We start from the raw sequence: 22,206 nt of genomic DNA, 5'->3' as shown, positions 1-22,206 counted from the left end.
TGCTTTGCATGGTGCCCAGCAAGTAATCAGCACTCAGGGTGTATTACTAAGGATGTTATTTATGGATTAGAAGAGGAAATTTGAATCGTGTGGTCTTAAAGGAGGGAAAAAAAAAATGTTAGCATTAAGAATTGTCAGCCGAGGTCTTTAGAGAGAGAAAGGCTTGTTGGTTAGGAAAACTTAGAACACTTGGCTACTTGGATTGTGGGAAATTGCCCTTGGGTCATTAACAGGAAGTCCAAACAGGCCGGGGGGCGGAGCGGGGGGGGGGGCGGGCGGCGGGGGACACCGCTCCTCTGAGGGTGGGTGGGGGTGGGGCGTTAGAGATGGGGGCGGGGAGGAGGGAGGGTTCAAGCACGGGTTGGGGGCCTGAGATGGGGAGGGGCCGGGGGAGGTCCCCAGTTCCTGGAGACCTAGAAACTGACCTTTAACCTGGAGCCTTTGCTATGCTCCCTCCAACCCCCTTCATCATCCCACGCCTGGGAAGCTTGGGCTCTGGCTGTCAGTTGGACAGCCGTTAAGTGAAACGACCTGCTTCGTGTGGTGGCAAGCAGCGTGACTTGGTGAAAAGAAAATAGGTTTGGTTCCCAGAGTTCTGAGTTCTAGTCCCAGGTCATCATTACTTGGCTCTCAGATTTTGAAGAAATTATGTGAAGTCTCTAAAATGAAATAACTTATATAATGAAGAGATCAGATGTCCTGTAAGTTTCCTCCCTTGGACTCTGGTCCTTCCTGACTTTATTTGGAAATTCCAAGACAGCCCAGGTGCCACGGCAGTCAAAGTTAGAGTGAGGGGATAGGGCAAGAATTAACACACAGCATGAAGGGCTATTGCCAAGCCAAGGGGAAGAACAGAACATTTCAACAGATATTGGAAAAAACTGTCAACAGTTACCATGAGAGTAAATTAGTGAAAGAACTGTAATGGCCAACCAACCGACGGAAACATGTTTAACCTCAATAATGATCAAAGATACTGAAATTTAAAGGAAGATAAGATGTCAATGTGCACTGATTAAGCTGGAAAATATGTTCTAAATGCTAACATTATGTGTTCTACCACACTGTTGGCCTTACAGCACCAATGGTTTTTGGGAGGTCACTTTGGCAATGTTTACCAAGAGCACGGAGAATTTATCTTGGACCCAATAATCTCACCTTTTAGAAACTGTTTGCATTTATTTAAGGATAGTTCATAATAATTCCAATCTGAAAGCTACTTAGACATTCATAGAAAGGGTAGATCTAAATACACTATGATACATATGCTGATCACCAATACAGCCATTAAAATATGTAATTTTAGAAGTATTTTCCACTATGGGAAAAAGTTTGCTGTGTAGTGTTGAATGCAAAGAAAGAAGACATCTGAATTGCAAACTCAGTGTCATCTTAACTATGGAAAAACACAAACAGGTACTCGTATGAAGATACTGAGAAAAATAGACACCTTGATTTTGAGAATGTGTGTCTGCATGCCAAATGACTCAGCTGTGTCCAACTCTTTGTGACCCCATGGACTGTAGCCCTCCAGGCTCCTTTGTCCATGGGATTCTCCAGGCAGGAATACTGGAGTGGGTTGCCATAATCTTGAAAGTACGTATTTCAAGAGTGATTGGATAGGGCTTCCCTGGTGGTCCAGTGGTTGAGAATCCACCTGCCAATGTAGGGGACATGGGTTTGATCCCTGTCCAGGAAGATTGCACGTGCCATAGAGCAACTAAGCCCGGGAGCTACAACTACTGAAGCCCACATGCCTAGAGTCCGTGTTTCACAACAAGAGAATCCACTGCAAAGAGAAGCCCGTGCACTGCTATTAGAGAGCAGCTCTCGCTTGCTTCAACTGGAGAAAGCTGTGCGAGCAGTGACCAAGACACCGGCACAGCCAAAGGAGAAAAGGTGATTGGATAGCTGGCACTTTTTATTTCATGCTTCCTTTTGTTCTGAGTGTTCAAAACTTTAGTAAACTCGAAAACACTGTGATTTTTAAAAAGCAGGAAAATGCAGCAACAACCATAGTGTCCCCTTCAGACACACTCCAGAGCCCAGAGCTCACCGGGCACTCCAGTGAGCATCTTCTGCTTGGTCACTGGGCAGGGCTCCGGTCAGGTTGGGCCCTCTGCAGATCAGAGGTCATGCTCAGAACCCAGTGGCCACAGATCTTTAAACCTGGGACTGTAGGTGGCTGCCTGAGGTAGTGGGCAGCCCCTCCACCCCTCCCCTGCCTTCTTCTCCCCCCGAGCCCCAGGGTGCTCTCCCCTGGGTCACAGGGCTGCACTAGCACCAAGTCTGGTGGGATTTCCTGTCCTGTCTCCTCTCCTCATGGTCCCTCTGCATGGTCCCTGCTCCTCCGCACCACCCACCCTCGGCATGGAGACTCGCCCCCTGGTTTCAACGGATTCTCCCTATGGGCTGGGCCGTCCAGGCTCTGTTCTGAGACTCAGGTGGCCCTGGCCTGGCATCTGAGGGATGCCACCTAAAACTTCCGTTTGGCCGCTTCCTCGTTTACCCACAGCACACCCCTGCCCTGAACAGCACAGCACACTGTGCATCACCTGCCTGCTTGATGACTTTGGTTTTCTGTTTCAGACTCAGACAATCTCTCCTTCATCCAAGAGGGCTGGCCTCCGAACCCCCAACTCCACAGCTGCCAGCTGCTCGAGCCAGAAACCCTGGAGCAGAGGGAACACGAGGAGGGGTGGATCGCAGCCCCAGATGCATGTGCTGAAGCTTAAACCCTGAGCAGGAAATGAGAGTGCAAGTGTGCCCAGAGACAGGTAACTATGTGGGGGTTAAGGCAAGAGGTGGTCACTGCAGAGGGGGCCCTAACCCCGGAGGACTGGGGTCCTTACAAGAGGGGGCATCGACACCTGGAGGATGGCCACGTGAGGACCCAGGGAGAGGATGGTGTCTGTGCACCAGGAGAGGGGCCTTGGTCACAGGCTTCCCACCTGCAGAGCTGAAGACAGGGAGCATCTGCTGTTCCAGGTCCCAGTCTGGGCGCTTTGTTACAGCAGCCTGAGCTGACTAATACAGCCTCATGTTTAAAAACAACTAAAGATTCCAAGATGACACAGTGGAGCCTGAAGCTAAGCACAGGCCCTTCTGCACACATGCTCCCTGCCCAGAAGGCCAGCCCCCTCTGGGGTCAGCTCAACTGTTTCCTTTCTCACCCACGTCCAGCCGCCCCCAACTCACCCCACAGTCTTCAGACTCACCATGGTTAGTGAGTGAGTCTCAAGGCCATGGCCGTTCCTGAGCGTGAACACGTGTTCCTGGGGTCTTTGGGTTCCAGAGTTCCGAAGGCTTTCCTAGACCCCAGGATGGTCTTTCCCACAGCTGTGCAAGCCTCGCCTCCTGTTTCCACCCTCTGCCTCCTCCAAGAGCCAGAACTCCTGACTCAATGCCGATGGAGACAGTCCTGCTGCTGGGAGTCACCGTCTAGGCAGAAGACAGGGCAGCTGGTGCCCCCGGGGGCCCTGCATCTGAAGTCCTGATCCTCTGTCTTCTTCCCTTAGAGTAAAATGGCTCTTAAGTGACCACTTAGGTGGCCACTGGAACAGTCAGCAAACAAAGCACCAGAGACCATAGATTTAATCCCAGAGTTGTTATTGTGGGCAAATGACTTCATTTTTTAAAACAGTTTTTTCCTTTTCTAAAACAAGAACAGAGTAAAATCCCATTTTTCCTTTGATGAAATGTCACAAGGAATGAATGAATTCAAGTTATTACAAGGCAACTTGGAAGTTTCCATACCCAACAATGCAAACTATTCTGACTTTTCTTGATAATACAGAGAATGGCAGGTCTGTGCAGCACGTGGTGAGGAAGGCCGATCTGAGAGTCCAACCCCCAAGGTCACATCCTGGCTTCTTCACTACCGGCGGTGCAGCCACAAACAAGCTGATTCCATTCCCCAAGGACCCCCGGCTCTAAGGGCCCGGTGCCATCTCATGGGGCCATCGGGAGGGTAAGAGTCAGTGTGTGCTGTGCTCTGAACAGTGTCTGGGGAACAGGTGTGCTTCAGGGGTGGTGGCGAAGGGGCCCTGCCCTGCCTCCAAGGAAAGACAAGGCCCTTGTCCTCCTCAGAGCTGCACCCTGACCCTCTGGAAAACCTGGGGGCCTGTCCTCCACCTTCCCCGGGTGGGTGTCTTTTCCTGAGTGCAGCATCCATTTTTAAGGGCCTTGTCTGAACCTGGGAGATGCGTGGGCCTCGCCTTCCACTCATGATGAGCTCATGTAAAGGAGAAGAATACCCTGGACAGGGCTTCCTTGGTGGCTCAGCAGTAAAGAATTTGCCTGCAATGCAGAAGATGTGGGTTTAATCCCTGTGTTGGGAAGATCCCCTGGAGAAGGAAATGGCAACCCACTCCAGTATTCTTGCCTGGGAAAGCCCATGGAAAGAGGAGCCTGGCTGGCTTCAATCCATGGTGTCTCAAAGAGTCGGACATGATGGAAGTGACTAAGTAGCAGCGGAAGATCCTAGATGACAGTGGAGCCCGCCATCAGGATGCGGCTAACCCAGAAAGCCCCAGTCCCACAAACAGAACACAGATCGTTCTCACAGTTCTCACAGATCAGTGAGGTTTGTGTAACCTTAGCAAAACATGGAAGTCTGTTCCTTTCATGGTGAGTTCCTCACTGAAGAATCTGAAAGAACTGACCGAGAAAATCCCTTCCTCATCCTCAGATGCCTTGGGGATGTGGGGACGTGTGACAGCTCCCTGGTGGGTGTGCAGGAAAGGACCCAGCTGAGAAAAGCAGAGCAAGAAAGGAAGTACACTCCCCCTTCCCCCAACCCGCATAGACTTGAGAATCAGAGAGGCCGGGGCTGAGCTGCCTCTGAGGCCCAAGTGCAGCTGAGACGTGGTCATTCATGCCCCAGGGGGAGGTGGGAGGCTGGGAAGTCCAGACCTATGTGGGGTTGGCTCCTGCCTCGAAAGCCCGCAGCCATTGTGGACAAGGGGCATGTATAAACTTCCGCCCTCCACCTCCAGCACAAACTCGCCCATGGTCTCCGAGCACGGAGCCGGAGCCCCCAACATTCTCGTTCATTTCAAATAAATCAAGTTGATGAAAACACAACTCAAATACCATGAAGTGCACCCATGGAAAGCACACAATCCAGTGGGTGCTGGTGAATTCAGAGGTGTGCGTTACACTCACTTCGAACAGAAATCCTGGATACTTTAACTACCAGCTCTCTCCTTACCTCCTCCTTCTGGGGACCATTTCACAACAGATCTGCATATCAAAACATCAAGTGGTTCACCTTAAAAATATGCAATTCCTCTGTCAGTTATATCCTGATATAGCTGATAAGAAAGGACAGATGTCAATGTTCTTCAGCCCCACCTTCTTCCAGCACGGAGGCAGCTCTGAGGCCAACTGCCAGGCTGGAACCCAAGTTCTGGATGTGGGGGTGCTCCAGTTGGACTTGTGAAGAAAACTGCTTACACAGTGACAATAACCTCCATTTCCAATACGCACTCGTCTTACGTGGATGTGAACGCCGTCCATGTGACTGAATGAAAGCTGAGGGCATTTAAAAGGGTGGCTTCACAAGCCAAAGTGAACCTGAAACCCGCAAGCCTGCTGCTGGTGACTAAGGAGAAGAACTCCAGCAGGAAGCAGAGTGGAGGGCACTGGGTTCTGGAGAGAGGATGGGAGGGAGGAGGGTAACTGTGTGCATTTCCCCTTCGTGGTAGGAAGGAAGGGAGGAGAGGCCAGAGCGTGCTTCGCTCTAGACGCTCAGGCAGCCTGGCCAGGAAGGATGGTCCCTGGAGCTCAGCTCACCTTCCTGACCCAGAAAGGGGGACAGGACGAGGGCAGACAGGAAGCCCACGGTGGGGCAGGCAGGGAGAAACACATTTCTGGGGCACCAATTGAACAAAGGCTCACAAGTCCACACACAGGGACGCCTCTGTCCTCATGCTAACCTGCTAAGTAAGCAGGTGAGGAGACTAAGGGCCGGAGGGGTTGACTGATCCACGAGATGCAGTGAAAGCCCTGCTGGGTCCGGGCTTCGGATGGGACATCAGTCCCACTGAAAGTGACTGCTAGTCACTCAGTCATGTCTGACTCTTTGCGGCCCCTTGGACTGTAGCCCACCAGGCTCTTCTGTCCATGGGATTCTCTGGGCAAAAACAGTGGAGTGGTCATGCTCTTTTCCAGGGGATCTTCTCGACCCACGGATTGAACCTTGGTCTCTTGCATTGCAGGTAGATTCTTGACCGCTGAGCTACCAGTCTCACCAGCTTGCCGCCAAGACAGACATTTCAACTATGATGCCATTTTTGCCTTTTTTCTCCAGGAAGCCCCTATTCAATGCAACTATATTCCTGATAAAGCATTAAACCATAATCTAAAAAAGAAAAGCAGAACCTAAGGCTGGAAGTCACTTTAAACCCTACCCAACCATATTGCATGGTAGCTTAGCTGGTAAAGAATCCACCTGCAGTCTGTGGGTTGGGAGGAGCCCCTGAAGGGAACAGCTACCTACTCCAGTATTCTGGCCTGGAGAATTCCATGGACTGTATAATCCATAGGGTTGCAGAGAGTCAGATGTGACTGAGCGACTTTCACTTTCAACCACATTATTACCCCCTGTTCTCAGCATATGAGTTCAGTCTTTAGGGTTCACCGTCTCCCTCTTCAGGAGGGAGAGGGTAAATGCTGTCTCTCACTGGTTGGGCCGTGTGCAGGGAGGGCTGGAGCTGAGTTTAATCCCCCAGAGGCATACCCTGTGTGAAGTGAGAGAATTACGTGATCACCACCATCATCAAACAGGACAAATATTGATTATTGTGATGATGATATATGTTGTTCAAAATGCTTTCTGTCTTTTTTCCTCCATGGGTGGGAAAGAAGCAGGAAGAATTTTCACTATGTAAAGGCAAACAGAAAACACAGCGTTTTGACACAGAAACGGACTCTCAGTTCAGTTCAGCCGCTCAGTCATGTCCGACTCTTTGCGACCCCACGGACTGCTGCACGCCAGGCTTCCCTGTCTGTCACCAACTCCCAGAGCTTACTTAGACTCATGTCCATTGAGTCAGTGATGCCATCCAACCATCTCATCCTCTGTCGTCCCCTTCTCCTCCCACTTTCAATCTTTCCCAGCATCAGGGTCTAAACAGACTCTACAATATGCCAACAACACGGTGTAGCAATAATTAAAAGTCAGCACTTGATTAAAGTGCCTGACAGTAAACAGCCATCACATAAGCTCCAGAGTGGCAGCGGTCGCAGAGGGGGCGGCAGGCAGGGCCGCCATGCAGGGCCACGCGGGGGAGCCCCGGGCTGGTCTGCAGGCAGAGGACGGGAGGAGGGGAGCTACAGCCGCGGGCTTTCCTGGGGTTTCTGGAAGGCAGGCAGCGAAACAGTGGAGGGCTGGCCAGCTTGGATAATCTGGGGTCTCTGGGCTACAGGCATGGTCCCTGGTTGCCGGGCCCCTGGCCAGGATGATGCAGGCAGAGGAAGGCTGTCCCCTTACCCCCAGGTACATGGGCAGGGAGAGGAAGTCTGGGTGCCTCATCGGCATCTCAGGCTTCTCCCGCTGGGCCCTGGGCATCTCTGAGAACTGAGTCATCCCAGGAGGGCTGTCTCCCAGCCAGGGAGCTTCTATAGGATATCAGAAGATCCCAGAACACAGAAAATGAAAAATACAGTCAATACATCCCCTCCTCGAAATCAGAATGCCACTCCCCCAGACAGCAGAAGTGAGGGCAGGACAGAAGTTTGTTGAGATGCCTTCCTCTAAAGAAGATCTGAGGGGCTCCAATGCTGTAACTATCAGACCGCAAGTAGAAAAAGGGCCCTCTTATTTCCTGGGTCCTGAGTGAGGCGCAGCTTCCCCCAGTTTAGGGAAACCTCAGGGCCTGTGTGTGCATCTGGGAACCGCTGAGTTCCAGGAGGAATCGGCCAAGCAGACCCACGTTTCCACCCCTCTGGCAGGAAGATGGGGTTCACTCTGTGAGCTCCATCTGCTCCCCATCACAGTTCTGGGATTAGGGGTGGTTCTGCTTCTTGCCATTGCCGCATGGAGACAGTGGAGGCAGAACAAAATTTGGAGGAAAGGAGCACTGAGGGCCTCTGGGCACCGATGCTGCTGACGTGCTGCCAGCCTGGTCCACAGAGGAGGAAGCCACGACCAAGGTATTCACTCCACCCACAGCAGAGGGGGCTTGGCTGTGGGGCGCTTCACCTCCCCACAATGTGCAGGGGACATGCGAGCTGGCTGCAGTGCGCTCAGCATAGGCCAGGTGCCCTGTGGGCGCCTTGTCATCAGCTCTCTCAGAGCACCCTGAGGCCAGCATCACAACATCCTCACTTCACAGAGGAGGGGGCTGGGCCAGGGGTCCAGACCTGCTCCAGGCTGCGGCAGATGTGGGGGTCCCAGCTGTGCGGCCAGTACAGCACAGGCCGATCTGTCACGAACTCTGAACTGACCATCAGGGGTCTGAGTCCCACCTGCCCACTCTCCTCTCTCCCTCCGAGCATCTTCACTTGCAATTTCCATGACTTCTTGCCCCTGGAAGTTCGGGAACAGTAAGGCAGGTCTCCCTGGGCCATGCTCAAGAGCTCAAGTGATCTTGTAAAGACAACTAGAAGTATTTTCACAATGAGAACAGGATCATGTAATTTGGATGCTATTAAATTAATAAAACTCTAGGAGCTGGCCAGTGACAATCTAATTAAACATGTAGCATGAACATAGTTCAATTATGTGACAAGGTGGGCTGACTTCAGACAAGATGAGTTTTGGACAGACATCAGCTGGCTGATCACCTGCCACCAGGTCACATCAGTTCAGTCGCTCAGTTGGGTCCGACTTTTTGCAACCCCATGGACTGCAGCATGCCAGGCCTCCCTGTCCATCACCAACTCCTGGAGCTTGCTCAAACTCATGTCCATCATGTCAGGGATGTCATCCAACCATCTCATCCTCTGTTGTCCCCTTCTCCTCCTGCCTTCAATCTTTCATAGCATCAGGGTCTTTTCCAATGAGTCAAGTCTTCCCATCAGGTGGCCAAAGTATTGGAGCTTCAGCTTCAGTATCAGTCCTTCCAATGAATATTCAGGACTGATTTCCTTTAGGATTGACTGTGATCTGAATGGGGATTAAACATCTCATCACACAGGATCTGATCCTCTCCCAGCACCACAGCAAGATCTCTTGTGGGTGCAGGTCAGCGCACTCTGCTGCAGAAATTACTGATTAAGCTACGATCTGGAGTGCCTGCCTGTCTTGGACGCACCTAGTCAGGCTCCTGAGAGCATCCGGGAAGTCAGATCGCAGCTCCGGGAGGCAATCTGGAGATGCTGCACATGCTTGAAGGTGCTGGGCTTGCAGGAATGCTCCCCAGAGAAGCGCTCACCCGCACACGCACACGATGTGTATGAGGACACCGGCTGCAGCCTTTCTTGTCCTGGAGAGAAGCTGGAATAACCTTAGGTGTCCATGGGCAAGAGGATGGATCCTCACAGTTTGGTGATTCACTCAGTGGAGTTTTCTCAGTTGTTAAAATGAGCCATTTAGAACTAAAACATCAAAATAGATACATCACAGAAAATACTGGATAAGAAATCTTCTTATACAATGTAGAATGACACAGTATCATGCCATATATATAAATTTTAATACGTTATTTGTGAATATGTACCCTCACCTAATGCAAAATCATCAAAACTGTGTTGGGGCTAATTAAACACCAAGACAGTGATAAGCATTATCTTTCAGAAAGGATCAGACAGAAAGAATTGGAGAAGCATATAAACTGTAATTATAGTGATCAATCTCTTTAAAATAATAAGAACTGAGGTAATGATGCAAAATACTGTTTTCAATGATGCGACGTTATGAGTCTTCATCTTATTGTTCTCTATATTTTTTGCGAGGCTTGAAACAGTTCATAACATGGAAGGAGCTTCCTGTGAGCTAAGCATTAGTAAGATGAAGAAGTGGCAGGCAGCCAACAAGAGGGGCTCACACAGCACCCGACCAGCCGGGGTCTCCCACAGCAAAGGTGGCCAGTGACTGAACAGGACTCATCTTTGATATAAGCAGACTTTATATGACAGCCCTTCTCCTGAGCAAAATCTATTCCCAAATAACTGACTTTCCCCAATTTCTCTCTTCATAAATATGACACACATGGCAACTAGCATCCCAAAGAAAGTTCTGGGGAGCAGCATAGAAGTACAAAATGAGAGTGGGCTGGAGGAATGTCTGCCAGGGGTGTCTGGGTGCAGACCTTGCATTTCGCTGCTCATTTAGAATCCGTGTGGCTGGCTGTACAAGAAAGGAGAAATTGCAGGTGGTTCTGGGTTCCTGCCAGGTTTCTGATGGGCTGAAGTCTTGGTCTGAAGATGTCACCTTCCACAGCAGGTGGACAGGCAGTTCAGCTGCTTTGATGTTTCCTGCTCAGGTTATTTTTTTCCCCTGGCTATTTTAAAAATGCTTGGAAGTCAACTTTTTCGATCCCTTTGCACTGAGATAAATTTGGCAAAAGTCAGAGAAACAGTCAGTAGCCAAACAAATGGGAAGAGTTTGAGTCACCGACCCTAAGCACCCAGTGGGTAGGAGCGAGGCTGTCAGCTGTTCCTTAAAAAGTTCAGGAAACGGACTTTGATGCTAATTAGCACAACTCCCAGGCCCCCAGAGCTCCTGCAGGGACAGGTTTGTTCGTGGTAAAGAGAATCATTCAGATTACCTTCCTGATGCTCCCCAGTCCTGTCTAGGGTGTTCGGATACTCCTCTAACACAGAACACTCATTACGTGGGCAATGGACGTTATCGCTGATCTTTAGAGACAGACCTGCTCTCCAAAACAGATGGAGGTCCTGACTTTGTGAGGTCAACTGTACACAGAGGGCTACGGTGACACCAGCAGTTCTTCTTAGGTAACACTCTTTAACGAGTTATGTAGCAAACACGCCAGGTTCTCACATTGCATCTCGTTGGCCCGTCTGTGATTCTGAGTCCACTGTGGTACCCTGGTCAAACAAGCTCCCCTGCGGTGACAGTGTCCCACCTGAGCATGGGCTGCAGGCCTTTCCTCTTTGCTTCAGCATCTTCTCCAGCATCCTGGGGGCTCAGCAGTCCCATGCCATTGCAGACCAGACAGCAGAGGGACTCACTTCCTCACCTAGTGGTGGATAAATGCCTCTCGTGTCGGGAAGGTTCTGGGAGCCGTGCTGCACTAAGGTGCGTTTTGTTTAGATTTTGCCTGGTTGAGTCCTGCCTAACTATGACTCTGTACCTTGATGCTTTTGTCAGTTTTGCAAAATTTTCAGGAAGTTTTCTCTCCCCTTCTCTTGTCTTTCTTACTGCAACTTGACTTGAACTCTTGCCTCTTTGCGCTGCACTCTGCATGTTTTTTTTCCTGATCTGTCTGCCAGCTCACTAATTTTCTTTCACCTCCCCTCAGAGGCTGTTAAACTCTCTAGTTCAGTTCTTAACTGTAGCTATTGTGCCCTGTTTTTGTTGTTCTAAATCTCCCTTTGGTTCTTTCTTGATACTTTCTGGTTCTTTTTTCTTACGGTTCCTTACACATATTAATCATATCTGATAACGCCTTCACCTGAAACCTCTTTTTCTTTTGCCCATTGTCTTAACATTGGCTTTTTGTTATGTGTCCTATTAATTTTAATTGAGTGCTAGAAATTGTATGTAAAAAATTAAATCAATCTGATGCCAAAGATGATGCTTTATTTCTCTAAAAAGAACGGACCTTGCTGTTCCTCCTGGGGTCTCTCCTCAGTGTGCAAAGGGCCCCCTTCTCACTGTGTCGTCACATGGTTTTTCTTCCATGCATGTGCACTCCTGAGGTCTCTCTGTGTCCAAATTTCCATACTTCTAAAGACACCATGTTGGATTAGGACTGGTTTAACCTCCTCTTTCAAGACCCTGTCCCCAAATACAGTCACATCCTGAGGTCCAGGAAGTTATGGTTTCAACACAATTTTTCAATACATAATTTTGTTGGGAAGGGAGACACACAATTCAGTAAGGGAGAAGTTTCTTAGTTGAAATGCAAAGGAATTTTAATCTTATCACCCTTAAGTCATTCAACTGCATTAATAAAACAACTTGTGTTTGTATGTACAGCATGTGTATGCAAAAGCCAAAAATACTGTTTAAAGGAAAAAATCATTATAATCTCTGTGTATATAAACTCTCAGATTTTCCGTATTCATACACATTCCATCTATGTAAAAACATATTTCAATTACATTTTTGGCAAGATTGACAAATTTGCATAGAGAAAATGAATTCCTTTGAGGCAGTCTAATTAATTTCTAAACATTGTATAGCATTAAATAAAAATGTTTGTTTTTCTATTTGCTAGTATCTTTTTTCCATGTAAATGTTTATTAAAGTTTGATTCGTTGATCAATTTTTGTCCATATCAAGTTTTACTGATTAGAGCTTCTGTGTCTCCAATGTCTGTGTAAACATGATTTTTGAGGAGTTAGTTGTATTTTCCTTTAAGTAAACTACAGAATTTTAATTTTTTTGGAATTTCATCTGCCTGTTTTCAATTAACAAAAACCTTAGCACATACAATTCTTACTATTGCCATTTTTCTATGTGTTTATTTTATTCAACAACCAATAAAGGGCTGAGAATAAATAAATGAGTGTTTTATTAATTTCTCAAATGATCCAGGAAAGTAGGAAAACCTGGTAAGCATCTTTCTCACTTTTCCAATGGTTAGTGAGTGACTTTGAAATGTGCAGAAACAACAGTATTTCCATGTTTTCCAAGGTCTCGTTGTCTCCATGTCCAATTTCACTGGCTCCTGGAACCACATTCTCACAGAGGAACTTGACACCCTCTGAAGTGAGCCCCATGCATTTCTGGCTGGTCAGACATGCACCCATCAGCAGTCCCGGCCAGCTGCTTCAGGGCACCTGCTGTTTCTTTACTGTTTATGGCAAGCTCTTTCACTGGGAAGTGCCCTGCCAGCACGACCAACTCATGCTGGGCATCTCTTCCCTGAAAGGCCGTAGACAAGTGGACACCTGCCTTCCTGACATGGTGGTGTCTCCCTTGCCCCGGGAGACCAAGGATTTCCAGCATGGACAGAAGGGAATGAAAGGGAAGCAGGCAGGTTTAGGTGAAGCACCCCACCTCGAGGTAACTTGAAGCGGTCTGGAAGCTTAGGTCAAGCCAGCAGAAGTCATGATTGTTACGTCACCCTCACTAGCATCCAGAGGCTGAGGAGGCCTGGATAATCTGCAGGGTTGACCGTGCTTATAGAAACAGCTTTCTGAGTCTCCGCATGGAGCCCCAACCCTCACAGGGTGGCAGTTGGCATGAATAGAGACCCAGCTGACGTTGGCGAGGCCCTGCCTTACTGACGCAGGAGGTTTGGTTCCAGCATAGCTGCTCATTCCCTGGCTCCTTGTCTGTGGGGTGAGCTCCTCCTAGCAGCCCGCCGAGCCCTTCATGTTGCTGGGCTTCTGGATGGCCTGGCCACCCAGCCTGCTAACGAACCCCCAGACTCATCTGAGTTTTAGCCAAGGGTTAACTTCAACTCAAGCTTTGCTACCTGCTCAAGCAATGACCCCTGGAAAAGGAAATGGCAACCCACTCTAGCCTCTTGCCTGGAGAATTCCTCAGACAGGGGAGCCTGCCGGGCTGCAGTCCATGGGGTTGCAAAGAGTCTGACAGGACTGAAAACTGAAATTCCACTCTAGGTGTGAACACAAAAAAGAAGTTTGAGGTGTCAGAAGATATTCTGTGATTGTTCTGGCTTGTTTAGACATGGTTAAACCGCTAAATTGATAGATTCTCAACTTTACGACTAGGTGTCAAACCCAATCATGACAAATGTTGGCATCCTTGGTAAACAATTTTTCTTATTTTGACACCAGTTTTTATTTTAAGGAAAAGAAAGTCACTGCAGAATATGACAGTTTGATTATGGGTGACAAGAAGGAAAAAAGAGACCACAGAGAGATTGGATTACAGAGTTTAGGTTGGCATAGGCGCAATTTTCAGTGGCAAATGTTGAAACTTCCTGTTTGTCCTGTTTTAGGTTGAGGACTAGTATCAAATACTGGACTGGACTCGAACAACTCAGAACACACAAGGCTCATGGAGTCAGACGTTTATAAGGAGTGTTTTTCTACCCCTTTGAGAATGTGATACATGACCAGGGCCTCCAAGGCTTCCATCTTTTTGCAGGAAGGGTGACAACCCCGATAGCCTGGTTCCTTAGAAATTGCTCTTTCAGAACCCCCATCACCTGCATCTTCCCCATTCACCTACCAGCATGCAGGGGCAGACAGTACTTCAGGATAACCTGCCAGACCTAGCACAGTGTCTTACATGACCTGTGAACATGCTTCTGGTGGGCTGACTCACAGTCTTTCTTCATTTTCTAAGCAGAGGCTAACCTGTTCAGAGCTGGTCAGTGTCGGGTGAGTGACAGAAGGACGCAGGCATGAACAGAGGTAGGAGTGTCCACAAAGTTCATTTGGGTTTTTCCATAAGATAGTACAGAAAATCAAAATTAACTTCTTGGCCAACCCAATATCAACCTAACCTTTCTATGGGAAGACACTGGAAACTGCCCGTTAAAGATACCCTGCTCTCAATACTCGCTCCTCTTCAAGGATGAGGGTATAGTCATGCCCTTCCTGGAGCCTTGCTCAGCCCCAGGCCCAGTGCTGGATGCTGGATCTGGGGAGGTAACTGAAGGGGCGGTGGCTCAGGGGTCTTGGTGTCAGCTTTGGGGGATCTGGGGGCAGGTGGGGTAGGATGATGGTCAGCTGCCACGTGCGGAAAGTAAGCAGAGGGTGAGGAAGCCAAGGAGCAAGTGCACGAGATGCTCTGAATGTATGTGGATGTAGACAGGGCATGTGGGCAGGGGAGTGGCTGCAGAGATCAGATGCCGGGTGGAGGGGAGTGAATTTAAGTGCAGTAGGAAAGAGTCAGTAGCCCAGAGGAAGGTGAGGCCAGGAGGAGAAGCCAAGGTGGGGAGTGAGGAAAGGGTGCCCTTGATGGAGTTTGGGCTAGATGCTGTGGGGGGTGGGGAGCTGTTTCCCCACAGCATGAGGTCTGGGTCCCCCACAGCTGGAGGTCTGGGTCCCCCACGGGGGAAGGTCTGAGTCCCACACAGTGGGAGGTCTGGGACAAGGTGCAGACTGAGGGGTTCTGTGATGGCTTCTGTGATGAGCAGGAGGACAGAACAGAGCAACTGTGCCCACAAACACAGGCTGATGGGGTGTACAGTAGCCAGGGAAGGGGGGGTGCATGGTTTTCTCCTGAAGTAGCACCAGGTGGGGTGACACAGGCTGGAAGCCATGCTGGGTCTGTGGTGGACAGTGAGGTGGGGCGGGGGGTCAGGAGAGGCTGGGAGACAGGAGACCATGCACCCTCCTCATCCAGCTGGGTGAGCACTTACCTCCACCACCTTCAGGTTGTGAGAGCTCATGAGTGAGCATGCCTGCTCTCCCTTGATGCAGGGCGGTGTCTGCACAGCGCTGCTGTAGCTCCAAATAGCTGGTAAAAATAGCGTCTGCTTCTAAGGAGGCCAGACCCTTAAAGGGAGAAGGGTCTGCGAGGAATGAATTGTGCAGTGCGGTACCTCTTAATACGCCTGAGAAGAAGCCAGCTTGTGCCTCCAGAGAGGCGCGGACTGAGCCTGGAAATAGCCCAGCACTGCGGTGCGGGCCTGACCCTGCAGGACCAGGGGCTGGGGCTGGGCTCCCAGACAGACCCAGTTCTGTCACTGTCTGCAGGGGAGTGGGTGAGGGGCACTAGCCCACTGCAATGGGGCCTGTCCCCAACCAGCCCACTGTCCCTGCTCCCTGCTTTCCGCCCTCATTTCGGGGAAACTAAAGCAGCCCCAGCCTCTCAGGTTGAGCCCAACGGGGACAGGAAGCCAGCAATTACAGCCACACAAACACCGCCCCCCCTGCCCCATCCACCTGCGGCATCCAGGGCACTCAACACTCGTGATGGCGCCCCTCCGGGGGGCAGCTAATCCCCCCGGGGTTCACTGGGAAGAAGGCGTGCCAGCCGAGGAGGCTGCCTGAGCCCTCTGACCACTGGGCCTGGGGAGCTGCAGCAGGGGCTCTGCTCCATGGGCACCCCAGTGCCCACCGTGCCCCTGTGCCCATGGGCTCCTCCCACCAGGCCGTGGGCACCTGTGTAGCAGGAGGCCTCTCAGTAGGCACACAGCCTCGGGGTCTCCTCTGGACGCTCATTCAGTACCAGGGTTATCAACATGCGTCCCCACACCCTGCATGAACTTCCAAAAGCTCCCGGTCAGTGCAGGTGGCTCACCCAGACTCTAGTGAGGAGCTAGGCAGGAAATGGCACCTCACCCCTGCACCCGAGCCTGTCAGAGAGACCCAGGCTGGGAGGCACTCCACAGACCCCCTGGACAGGGCCCCCCACATTGTCACAGTCACCAAACACAAGGGAAGTCTGATGAGAAACTGTCATCGCAGATAGAGGACTTCCCTGGGAGTCCAGTGGCCACGACCCTGCACTCCCAATCCCTGGTCAGGGAATCAGATCCCACCTGCCACAGCTAAAAATGGTGCATGCCACAGTGAAGACCCAGTGCAGCCAAATAAATAAATATTTAAAAAGAAAGAAAGAGAGAAATCATCACAGACAGTAGGGCACACGTTACTGCTGAGTGTGTGGTACCTGGGCTGGTCTCTGGAGCGTCAAAGGGATAAAAATGGGAAAATGAGGAAGTCCCCAAATCTTCAGTTTAAGAAATGTTAATTTCTTAGCTTTGATAAATGGAATGTGGTTATGTAGATGCTAACATTATGAGGAAATATAGCCTATCCATAAAATGGAATATTATTCAGCCTTAAAAAGGAAAGAAATGCTAGATGTAGAGAACAAATGAGTGGTTACGAGTAGGGAGAGGAAGAGCTGGGTGAGACAGGGTAGGGATTAGAGGGGCAAACCACTAGGGACAAGATAAATTGACTGAGGGTGGATCGTACAACACAGGGAACACAGTATTTACAATAACTGCAAATGGGGTATAATCTTTAAAAATTGTAACTTGCTATATGTATACCTATAACTTGTAAAATATTGTACTTCAACTACATTTACCAAAGGAAAGGAAAGACGTTCTGACACAGGCTACAGCATGGAGGAGCCTTGAGGACATAAAGCTGAGTGAAATAAGCCAGACACAAAGAGAGAAATGCAGCATGATTCCACTTATGCAGGGGTCCTAAAATAGTCAAGTTCATGGCAGCAACAGCAGTGTGGTGATTTCTGGGGGCTGGGGGAGGGGGTGGAGGATGGGAAGTTGCCTAGCAGCCTCAGAGCTTCAGGTTTTCAAGGTGTAAAGGTTCTGAAGATCTGTACAACGCGTGCATTTAGGTGACACTGCCTCACTGCTCACTTAGAAAGATTAAGATGGTAGATTTTACATCATATGCTTTCTTCCACCAATTTTTTAAAAATAAAGTAGTCTCTCTTCCCAAGAGAAAAACAGAACTCAAGAGCAATAACTCAGACCCTTTTGCATCTCATCCCAACCCTCAAGCTGCATACTGTGTATAAAAATCTCGGAAACAAACGCTTGCTCATAGCTAGTAGGAAGAACCGCCTGCCTCCCCACCTGGAATCCTCTGGAGTCCCCTGGATCCTGGGACAGCAAGGGCAGGAGGGCAGGACCCTAGTCCCACCTGCGGTTCTGCAGCTGCACATGCTGTGCCCCAAGCCCACCCCCGCCTGGCTGCCCCAGGCCCACCTGCCCTGCCTGCAGCCCCTGCCTCCTCCAGACGGTTCCTGTTTTCATCTCTGTGCCATTGTTCTTTATTTCACCCCTGTCAACACAGCTTCCCACCTGTAACCCCATTATTCCAGGGCTTCTAAACTCCACTGCATTTTCCTTCTTTTCCAGGGAAGGTATGTAGCCCAAGTGCCAGCGGCTTTCATCTCGTCAAGGTACGAAACCATGGGAAAGCAGACACAACATAAAAATAGCCACACGATTCTTAAATGTCCAGACAGAATTAACACATCCAGGGGGCCAAGGTGTTTGTGGCTGGGATATCTAAATAAAGACACTTCCCCTTCCTGTTTTTTCCTGTATGTTTGAGCATCCAAACTGCCAGATGTTTGGTGTTGGGGGCCCTGATGCCCTTGGAATCAGCACTGATGCTGCCCAGGTGCTCAGACTGGGACTTGGGGCCCTCACGGCCTTCCCTCTAAGTCCTCGTCACTTCTCCACTGCTGCCACTGTGGCTGGTCACCAGCAGGATGAAGACCACAGCCCCCTACCTGCCCGGGTCCTGGGTCCTCATCAGCGCATCCAAACCCAAACCACTCTCCTCAGGGAGGCACACAGTCTTCCTAAAATGGAAGGGGATCTGGTCAACCCATTTCCTAGAACACTCTGATAAGTTCCCTTTATCATTTAGCAGGACCAGCCTGAGACATACAAGCGCCACGTTTCAGCCCGTAACCTGGCAGCCCTCAAATCCACTTTCTTTAAGACTTGTTTTCAACATTTATTTAATGAGGGAGAAAGAAGCCCTGTTAACAAAGAGTTGACAAAGATTATTGCCTGCTCTGTAGACAATGAGGGTTTTACTAGATGCTCTAAATATTAACAAAATAATCATCTTATATAGAATGGTCTTTCATTTTTGCAGTGTCCCTGTTTCAAACAAATCTTTTGTTATCTTCCTTTAGTGTCTTATTCAAATTTTTATTTTTGGCATATCCTGCAGTTGTACTGAAAATCCAGAACCTGGATTCCAGAATCACAAAGATGCCTCCCAAGTCTTGGTCTGCCCTGGCTGAGCGGGGGTCAAGGACATTTGCTAAACCACGTTTCCATCAAGGTCGCAGCTGCCTCATGAGCAGCAGCATCAACGTGTGTAATGTGGGAAAAGAAAAGAAAGCAGGCCCAGCAGCGTCTCCCCAGCTTATTTCAGAGACTGTCCCTGAGCGACTGTCCCCGGGTCCACTCTTAATCCACCTTCAGGATAAGCTCCTGGCTCCTCAGCAGGGCACCCAGGATGCCCGCATGTATGTCACCAAATCCCTAGTCTTCTACTCCGTGTCCCAGGCGATTGAATCACTGGACGCCTCACCAGAGTCTGGGCACTCTCCCTCGAGCTCTGCCCACTGCCTGGCACCACATTTCTCACCTGCTCCTTCTCATCCACCTCTGGAAACCTGGACCCATCAGAACTGTGTAACTAGGATGTTTAATGGAGGGGCCACATACCGAGGTGCCAGCAGGGGGCAAGCACTGGGGCCAGCACTGTGGGGAGGCAGGGACGTCAGTACCTCCCACCCCCACGTCTCCCGCTGTCATCTCCCACCAAGGGCTCCTCCAGACCCAGGGAGGCTGTTATTGCGGCTTCCTGGGGCACCAAGAAGAAGGGAGAAGGATCTGGAGAAGGACTTCTGGTGGGCAGGCACCCCCAACTACATTTCACATCAAGTATAGTTTCTATAAGGCTTCCCTGGTAGTTCAGAAGGAAAGAATCCATCTGCATTGCAGGAGATATGAGTTCAATCCCTGGGTTGGGAAGATCCCCTGGAGTAGGAAATCATAGCCCAGTCCACTATTCTTGCCCAGAAATCTCAAGGACAGAGGAGCCTGGGGAGCTATAGTTCATGGGGTCACAAGAGTCGGACGCAACTGAGCAACTGAACACACACACACACACACACGCACGCAAGCACACGTGCATACACATGCACACCGTCTCCGTAAAGCCTGCCCTGCCGCACTTCCACAGGTGGCAAATGCTCTCCCCACACTTCTTCCATCACAACTTGCAAATGTGTTGTGTGATCGCTTACTTGTGGGGCTCCTCCTGGGCTCGGGTTCCTCAAGGGGATGGGGGCTCCTGACAGATGGGGGCTCCTCTGATGGGGGCAGAGGCAGTGCCATCAGACTGCGCCTGCAGAGCCAAGGCTCAGGGCTGGGGAGCCCTGATATCTGAAGACTCAGGAAGGGGGTGCTGTAAAGGATTATAGCACAGAGCCAAAGTCTGAACAGAGCCTGACAGGGAAGGAATGCTTTTCTCTTAAAGACTAAGTTGGAAAACAAGCTTTAAGAGTCCTTACAGAGAAGTATCAGTAATGATATGTGCCTAGAATAGCTTTTTTTCCACTGAAATTACTTTAAAGGTCATTGTGTTGTACTCCTCTAGCCCTTCTCAGTGTCTAAGCTCCACGTGGACACACTCTCTTCTTGCTCTGTGCACAGCCGTGGATTCTGATAACTCCCTGTGCTCCTTCTCATGGAGTGCAGGCCACCGTGCCTCCTGTCTGCTTTATGGTGGATCCACGCTGTTTCATAGGATGAATTCATTATGATTCATTAAACTCACTCATAAAAAGGGCTTGATATCCCCTGGGGCAAGTTCATTAAAAGAATCTCTTTGGTTCAATTATGAATCATTTTTCCCCCGTATCCAAAGCCAGCTCTTGAGATGCACGGTGGCAAGGAGACCTCACAAGGCAGATTCAGGAATCCGGCAGCCAAAAGCCAGGGACTGCGCTGTCACTTCTGAATAAAAATACCGCCGTGGGAGAGGGAGCGCCAGATGGCTGTCTGGGGGTGCTCCCTGCTCGGCGTCAACTGGATTCCCAGGGACGCGCTCGCACAGACGGTGACGGTGCCCTGGCACGCTGTGCCTGCAGGCTTTGTGTGGGCCGGGCCGCGGCCCCCGCCGCTCAGAGCCCGTCTGCTTTATCACCCCACAAGGATCATAGAGGCTTACCTCCCCAAAACCAGCTTGGGAGACAAAAATTTAGACCTAAGACACTTCTCCTTGCATCCCTTTTCTTCCAAAAGAAAGGGAATCCTCCTCCACCAGACAGAGCTTTTGTTTCTATCCCTGGATCTCTCTTGGCAGAGTAACCCACGTGGTGACATTTCCCTGGTTACCTCTCAGACGAATTTCATAGTGATAGCAAGAGCAGTGCATTTTTCAGAGCCATGTGCAGACGTAATAGCTGGTCTTCAGAAAGCATTTTCCAGGAAGTTCTCTGGGTGACATTTCTATGCCAATTTTCTGCAACTTGTCTCCACTCAAAAAATATCTGAGGCCCTGACAGTATTTCCACACTTAGTGAGACACGCACCGTCTGCCCCTCGCCAAGTGTGTCACATTCCTGAATCTGAAGGCTATTTATTCACCTGCTCAAATTGCCTGTGGCTGCCGGTACAACGTGGGATGCTGCCGGAGCCGAGGGAGGGCACGGGGACTGCTGAGGGGGTGGCCCTGGTGGCCCCTGGCCTGTCTGGTACCCTGGAGGAGCAGAGAGAGGAGGGGCTGGAAGGAGTGGCCCCCGGCAGAGGGAAAGGGGCACCTCTTCCGCTGCTCTGGGGTCCCCACTCAGTCTCGGGGCCCTGGGGACCATCCCTGGCCCACACTCAGCTGTCCTGTGGAGCATCCATTCCCCGGCCCCCCAGAGATGTCCCAGGTGGAGAATCTGGCTTTGAAAAGGACACGCCCAAGAGAGGCTCAGGACGTTAGCGGGGAGTTTAGTCTGCTCTTGAAGAAGCCTTAGCGTACAGCTGCTGCTGCTGCTGCTGTTGCTGCTAAGTCACTTCAGTCGTGTCCGACTCTATGCGACCCCATAGACAGCAGCGCACCAGGCTCCCCTGTCCCTGGGATTCTCCAGGCAAGAACACTGGAGTGGGGTGCCATTTCCTTCTCCAATGCATGAAAGTGAAAAGTGAAAGTGAAGTTGCTCAGTCGTGTCTGACTCTTCACGACCTCATAGTCTGCAGCCTACTAGGCTCCTCTGTCCATGGGATTTTCCAGGCAAGAGTACTGGAGTGGGGTGCCATTGCCTTCTCCGTTAGCGTACAGCAGAAAGTGGAAAATCAGAATCAATGACCAGAATGTTTCTTTCCAATGGGTCACTTTAAATATGTTAGTAGGAGCTGCCTGAAGCCAGGGCGCTGTACTTGGGGGCCACATCGGGGCTGTGGGTGGTGGAGCTGTGTGTGGACTGGTTTCCTCTCCTAAAAACAAAAGTTACCTGTGCAACTTCTGTGGTTTGTAAATAACGCTTTTAAATTATGTTATTTAACAGCTTTATTCAGATATCATTGACATATGAAAGTTGTATGTATTTACAGTGTAGAACAATTTTGATGCAGGTGTATATTGTGACGTGGTTGCCACGGTCATGGCAATCAACACAGCCGTCACCTCACAGAGCTGCTG

General features: G+C 50.1%; 1 long non-coding RNA gene across 1 annotated transcript; it reads left to right on the top strand.

Annotated features, from left to right (window-relative positions):
• The first annotated feature begins 283 nt into the window (after positions 1-283).
• Positions 284-7,541, top strand: LOC112449376 (uncharacterized). Its single transcript, XR_003037952.2, has 4 exons — positions 284-1,899; positions 2,590-2,777; positions 3,797-3,970; positions 6,222-7,541. It is a non-coding gene; the product is annotated as an uncharacterized lncRNA (long non-coding RNA).
• Positions 7,542-22,206: the final 14,665 nt, after the last annotated feature.

The sequence above is a fragment of the Bos taurus genome, chromosome 13 (assembly GCF_002263795.3).
Source record: "Bos taurus isolate L1 Dominette 01449 registration number 42190680 breed Hereford chromosome 13, ARS-UCD2.0, whole genome shotgun sequence".
Taxonomy (NCBI): Eukaryota; Metazoa; Chordata; class Mammalia; order Artiodactyla; family Bovidae; genus Bos; species Bos taurus.
Note: the sequence above shows the minus strand (reverse complement) of the source record. Positions and strands in the feature narration are given on the sequence as shown.